Consider the following 6,336-nt stretch of genomic DNA (forward strand, 5'->3'; position numbering starts at 1 on the left):
ATAGCTGAACTTTGGTCTCCAGTAAAAGTGTTACCACAGTGAAAAGAAAAACACTCCAATCATGATGAGTAAAGAGCTTCAAGGTTTCCATAATGAAATAAATGATTTGATTGTGCCCAGGTTTTGGTGGTGACCAGGACTGCATTTATGCAGCTGGAGTTAGTGCCAGTAGAGGCTGGTGACTCCATTGTCAATGGGGCAGTGAATCTGCTCTGAGTTACAGGCCTTAGCTAGACCTAAAGATTATCCCAGGCAAATGGAGGGGTCATCCCTGCCTGCTCCCGGGATCCCGTGTGTCATTTGGATGCACAGGGATGATCCCGGGATGATCCCAGGATATAGGCCTGGTCTAGCTATGGCCTGTCAGAACTCTAAAGGAAGTGTGGGATTTGGTATCCAGTACAAAATTTAGGCTGCAATTTTATAGCCAGTTTCCCAGGAGTAAACTCAATTGAACTTATTTTTGAATAAGCAAATATAACACTGCACTGTCAATATCCTAAGATTCTCAGTTTTACTTTTTTAAAATCCTGTTTCTAACCTTTATGCTCATTTTTAAAACTGGTCTTCTATGTGTAAGATAGCATCCTCCCACCCCCAGAGAGTTATTCTGTCTTTCCATAAACTTTTGTTCATTCATTCTGTGATTCTCCCAGTGTCAGAATCAGACTACATATGAAAAAGGAAGGTACATAAAAATGTGCATTTTTATGCAAAAAATGGGAGCAGAAATAAGTGCAGAAATTGCATGACACTGGTGAAGGTTTTGGCATTAATCAAAACCCTAATTTACCACTGAGACAAGCTTCCGGCAACAAAAAGACAGTATGAAAGAGATCCTGGAGGTCCACTCAACCTGAGGATTGACCCTAACCCTAATTTATCCCTGAGACATTCCTCCAGCTACCATAGGTCAGTATCCAAGCCATCCTTCCAGCCCACTCAGTCAGTCTGGCCCTACTAGCCTCTTCCATGGCCCCCATTCATTCCCGGGAAGCTGTTGTTGCTCAACATTAACTTGACTTTTAACCCTAAACCTAATTTATCACTGAAACTTTCTTGCAGCCACTGAAAGTCAGTATGCAAGCCATCCTGGAGAACAACTTAGTCTGTCCGGCCCTGCTAGGCTTTTACAGGAACCTGGTTCATTCCTGGAAAACTGTGGCTCCTCAACCCTAACCCTAACTTGAGCTTTAACCCTAACTTTGATTTACCACTGAGATGCTCCTCCAGCCCCTAAAAGTCAGTATACACCTTGTCATGATGGCCCATTTTGTCTGTCCGGCTCTGCTAATCTCTTCTGCAGCCCTAGTTCTTGCAGGGAAGCAATGCCTTCTCAACCCTAACTGAAACAGTAACCATACCTCTAATTTACTACTGAGACATGCATCCAGCCACTAAAAATCAGTATGCCAGCCATCCTGGAGGCCCAGTCAGTCTGTCTGGCCCTGCTACGCCTAGCTGCTATGCGCCAGGGGAGCTATGCCTTCTCATCCTGGCCCCTAATTTGAAATTGTTTTGTTTTGATCCAGAACTGTCTGTTTCATGAAACGACACACAACAGATCATGACTTTAGAGGATTTCATGATACTGCAATTATGTGTATGTTTAATCTGTTTAGAAAGAATTATTGGTGAAGCTAATGCTTCCTGGAGTCTTGGTTTTGATATGTGCCTTACAAATAACTTTTGGTGGCCTTGGGTACATTGTTGTTGTTGTTGTTTAAATAGCTTTATCTGACTCTCAGGCCACTACAGTTGCTGCAAATACCTGCTTACAGATGATGAGGAATAAAGCCATTTGTAGTATTACTCCTATTGTGCTTCAACTTCCCGTTCTGAATTTTTTAGCAATGTAAGTTGGTTGTAGGCAGTAGATTTGCCTGTAGAGGTTGAATTGCTTCTTCATTTAAATCTCTTCGTTGTTCAAGGGAATAAAATCTAGCTGCTATGCTACATTGCAGGGGGTGGGGGGATGGGTATGTTTAGTCCAGCGATCAGATGACACCGCAGGCATCAATGAAATTAATGAGTTGTTTCAAGGCTTTATTAGGAACATGATGAAAAAGAAAAATTCAGCTATCAATTTACATATGAAAACTCCCAGAAATGCGTAGTAGGTGAAACTTGCTCCACAGCATGTGAAATCCTGGGACTTTCTATGTTTTAAAACTTTTTGGCATGTCAAACCATTGGGACAAATACACAAATAAATAACATTAGTTGACATGCAAATTGTAGTGATGAAAAATAATAATTAATTTGCGTGCTTTTAAAACCCACTGAAATCAGCCTTGTAGATTTGGCCAGCATTAGGGCCAGACTAGATGAGACTCTAATTGTATAATTGCAATTAATGTGTCTAGTTTTTAAAACGTAAATATCAACTGCATGTCAGCCCAGTCAGGATTGAGGTCACAGAGTGGGGAGCCTATTTTAAACCTGTTTGCCTCACACCATGTTTCTGGTGAAAATCCCCTCCCCCTGCCCCAGGAACGTGCCATTTACCCCAGTTTATACTTTTAGCAGGCACAGTATACAAGCAAACACCAGGTCATCTGATAGCAATCAGAGTTACTGGAATACTTCTGCAACATGCAGTACAAAATCTTATATGGCTGCTGCATTTCAATGATGTAGTAAAGAATTTCAAATATGCATAATAAATAAGGTTGCTCACAGGATATGTGTGGGTGGTGATATCATACATATGGATAGAAAATAATACCTTGCATAATATCAAGATTTTATTGGCATGGCAACAAATGGTTTATTTAGTTCATCCCACAACTATCAGAATAAAGAAGTCATAAATGCACTACACCATCACATATACTGTATATGACTCATCGCACATTAAAAAAAACTATTTTGGGTGTGTCTTGAAAAACTCTTAGTAGTAATGTATTGGACTCTTTACATTTTGTGCAACACAAGATATATGCCATCTGTTATGAAACACGTTGTCAGGTATTAACAATAGTACATCCTAGACTCATATTGTAATATATACCTAGATTTTCAGGCTTAAGTTAGCACCTGCCCACCACCACCACTACAAAATAAAAGCAGTTAGAGGAGCAAAATCAAGGAATTGATTTTCAATTCCTTACAGCACAATGTTTTGGATGACAGTTCCCATGCATTTGTGATCATTGGCCATGCTGGCTGAGGCAGATGGAAGTTGAAGCCCAAAATATCTGGAGGACACCAAATTGGGGAAGGCTGTGCTAGCTCTGCATGTGATTGGGCTAGCACATATGGTAAATAAATTCAAAGGGCTAACAGAAGTGAGCAACCTGTGTTCTCCCAGATGCTGCTGGACACAACTATCATCCCTAATAACTGGCCATGCTGACTGGGCCTGACGGAAGTTGAAGCCCAATGACATTGAAGCCCAGAGATAGCCTAGCTACAGTTATCCATACTCTGATAACCTCTCATTTGGATTACTGCAATGCGTTATACGTGGGGTTGCCTTTGAAAACGGTCCGGAAGCTTCAGCTGGTACAAAATAGGGCAGCCCGTTTACTAACAGGGGCTGGCCGGCGAGATCACATTACGCCAGTCCTTTTCCAACTTCATTGGCTGCCAGTCCAGGTCCGGGCCCAATTCAAAGTGTTCGTATTGACATTTAAAGCCCTAAACGGTTTGGGGCCAGGTTATCTGAAGGAACGCGTCCTCCCATATGTACCTGCCCGGACCTTAAGATCATCTACAGGGGCCCTTCTCCGTGAGCCCCTGCCAAAGGAAGTGAGGCAGGTGGCTACTAGGAGGAGGGCTTTGTCCGCTGTGGCACCCCGGTTGTGGAATGAGCTCCCCAGAGAGGTCCGCCTGGCGCCTACACTGTACTCCTTTCATCGCCAGCTGAAGACCTTTTTATTCTCTCAGTATTTTAACACTTAATTTTAACTTAAATTTAAATTTTACTGTTCTAACTCTGTATTTTAATCTTATATCAATTTTGCTGTGTGGTTTTTATCCTGGTTGTGCTTTTTATACTGTATTTTGTATTTGTGCTTTTAACCTGTTGGTTGTTCTATTATGGTTTTAATTTTTGTGAACCGCCCAGAGAGCTTTGGCTATTGGGCAGTATAAAAATGTAATAAATAAATAAATAAATAAATAAATGACATATGGAATGTCACAGCTTGCCCAAGCCTGAGATTAAACATATGATGTGTGTGACAGACAAAACACTACTTTCTGTGAATATTCAAAGCATATCCATTTCCATTCAAATACATTGTTTGCTTGAGTATTAGCATACTAGCAGCACACCCAGCTAGGCTGCCAATTGTTCATGTGCTAACAATACACATGTGTAGTCTGAGATGCAAGGTAAGCATTTGAAAATGACAGTGTTCAAAAAACATTTACATGTGTAAGTGCTTTACCCATGGCCCACTTCTTTTATAAACTAGGCCTCAGAAATAGGCTATAGGTATCACTGAATATTCAGTTAATTTGTCTCAGTACCTTGCTACCTCTTTAACAATGTTTTATCAGGAAAAGAAAATAGTTTGCAGAAGCAATCAGCTTTCCACACATTTTTTTCTTGAAAGCTAAAGATGAGATGTTTATTTTTAAAACAGCAGATAGTGTGTTTCATGGGCTAATGGACAAATTGTGCTAATTTTCTTGAACATATTCAGCAATGTCATTTTTTATATTGCTTAAATATGAGCAATATAAAAGATATGCATAAAAGAAATGGAACTTTTCACAGTTGTGATTGCTTTAAACCTTAACTATGTGATGTTCTTCAGGATGAGCTAGATTTGAAATGGATGATAAATGACTGTACAAGATCAGGGCATCAACCAAGAATATATTAAAACATGTTTCTTCATTTTTAAGTCGGAAAACTTTTTAATGGTTGTGATCACACCCATATGATTGATCCTGTGTTTCATGAGCACAGGTTAATTAGCATCCTTAAATAATTGGACATTGGCCTTGTTCAGAAGAGACCTTAAACCATGGTGTTAACAAAAAAGCCTTAACCACCATGGTTTAAGGTGTCTTCTGAATTGGGCCATTGTGAATGGACAGTATTTTAGATGGTAAGGTGCTGGTACTGCTCTGGCAGGCTTGAGAAGTGGAATTAAGACTTCTGAACGTAAGAAACCTGAAGGATCAGACAAAGGAATCCATCTGGTTCAGCACTCTGTTTCCTGTAGTGGCAAACCAAATGCCTCCAGGAAGGAAGGCTGAGAACAGGGCATGAATGCTATTGTCCTGCCCAACTATTTCCCCCCAGCATCTGGTGTACTGCATCTGAAAATGGAGGTTTCATTTAGCTATCATGACTCATTAATAGATTCATTCTAAGTGAATTCGTCAAATCCCATTTTAAGCTGTTTTAGCTAATAGCCTGTAACAAGCCTCAGCTTCCTGTTTCTTCTTTAGAATCCTCCTTTTCTGACCAAAGAAGCCCTCCATCCATCATCCTCTACTCAAGCTTTCATGTAGGCACAGTCTTTTGTATCATTCCAGTGTCTGGAAGGGAAGGTAGAATTAAATCTCCTCAACTTTACACCTCCTGACACCACCATGAATTCAACAATGGCCTGGTTCAGACAACATGCTAAACCATTTTGTGGTTAAGGGGTGTGCACGGACCCCCCGCTCTGCCCCACGGGCCGATCCAAAAATTTCGGATCGGCCTGCTTCGCGCTGCTCTGCCCATACTCTGCTCCTCTTCACCATGGAGCTCCTGCTCCGAATCGGAGCTCCGCAGTGGAGGGGAGTGGTGCCAGGTAAGGCTGGGAGAGGAGGGCGGGGGGGTGGGTTACCGGGCCCTGCCGCCGTCGCCGCCCGTGCGGCGACGGCGGCAGAGCCCGGTAAGGGACCAAGGGGGAGGGGGGCCTTACCTGCTTCCGTCCACAGTCCGTCGGCGTTTTCAATTGAGCCCGCGGTTCAACCAGGAAGTCTGGGCCGCAAGTGCGGCCTAGACTTCCTGGTTGAACCACGGGCTCAATTGAAGAAGCCGACGGACCGCGGACGGAGGCAGGTAAGGGAGAGGAGGGGGGGTTTACCGGGCCCTGCCGCTGTCGCCGCATGGTCGACAGCGGCAGGGCCCGGTAAACCCCACTTACCTTTCCGGTGGAGCTCCGGATCGAGGCGAAGGATCCACCTTCACCTCGATCCTCTTCGCCACGCTCCACCGGCCCCCCAATCCTCTTTACCTCCGCCTTAAGGGGAGGCGAAGCACCCCGCTCTGCTTCTAATTCGCCGGTCCAATTAGAAGCAGAGCACATCCCTATTAAGCAGCATGGTTTAGCGTGTTGTTTGAACCAGGCCAATGTGTTAAGAACTGCCATTTGTTTGCAC

Source organism: Elgaria multicarinata, chromosome 8 (assembly GCF_023053635.1).
Source record: "Elgaria multicarinata webbii isolate HBS135686 ecotype San Diego chromosome 8, rElgMul1.1.pri, whole genome shotgun sequence".
In the NCBI taxonomy this organism is placed as follows: domain Eukaryota; kingdom Metazoa; phylum Chordata; class Lepidosauria; order Squamata; family Anguidae; genus Elgaria; species Elgaria multicarinata.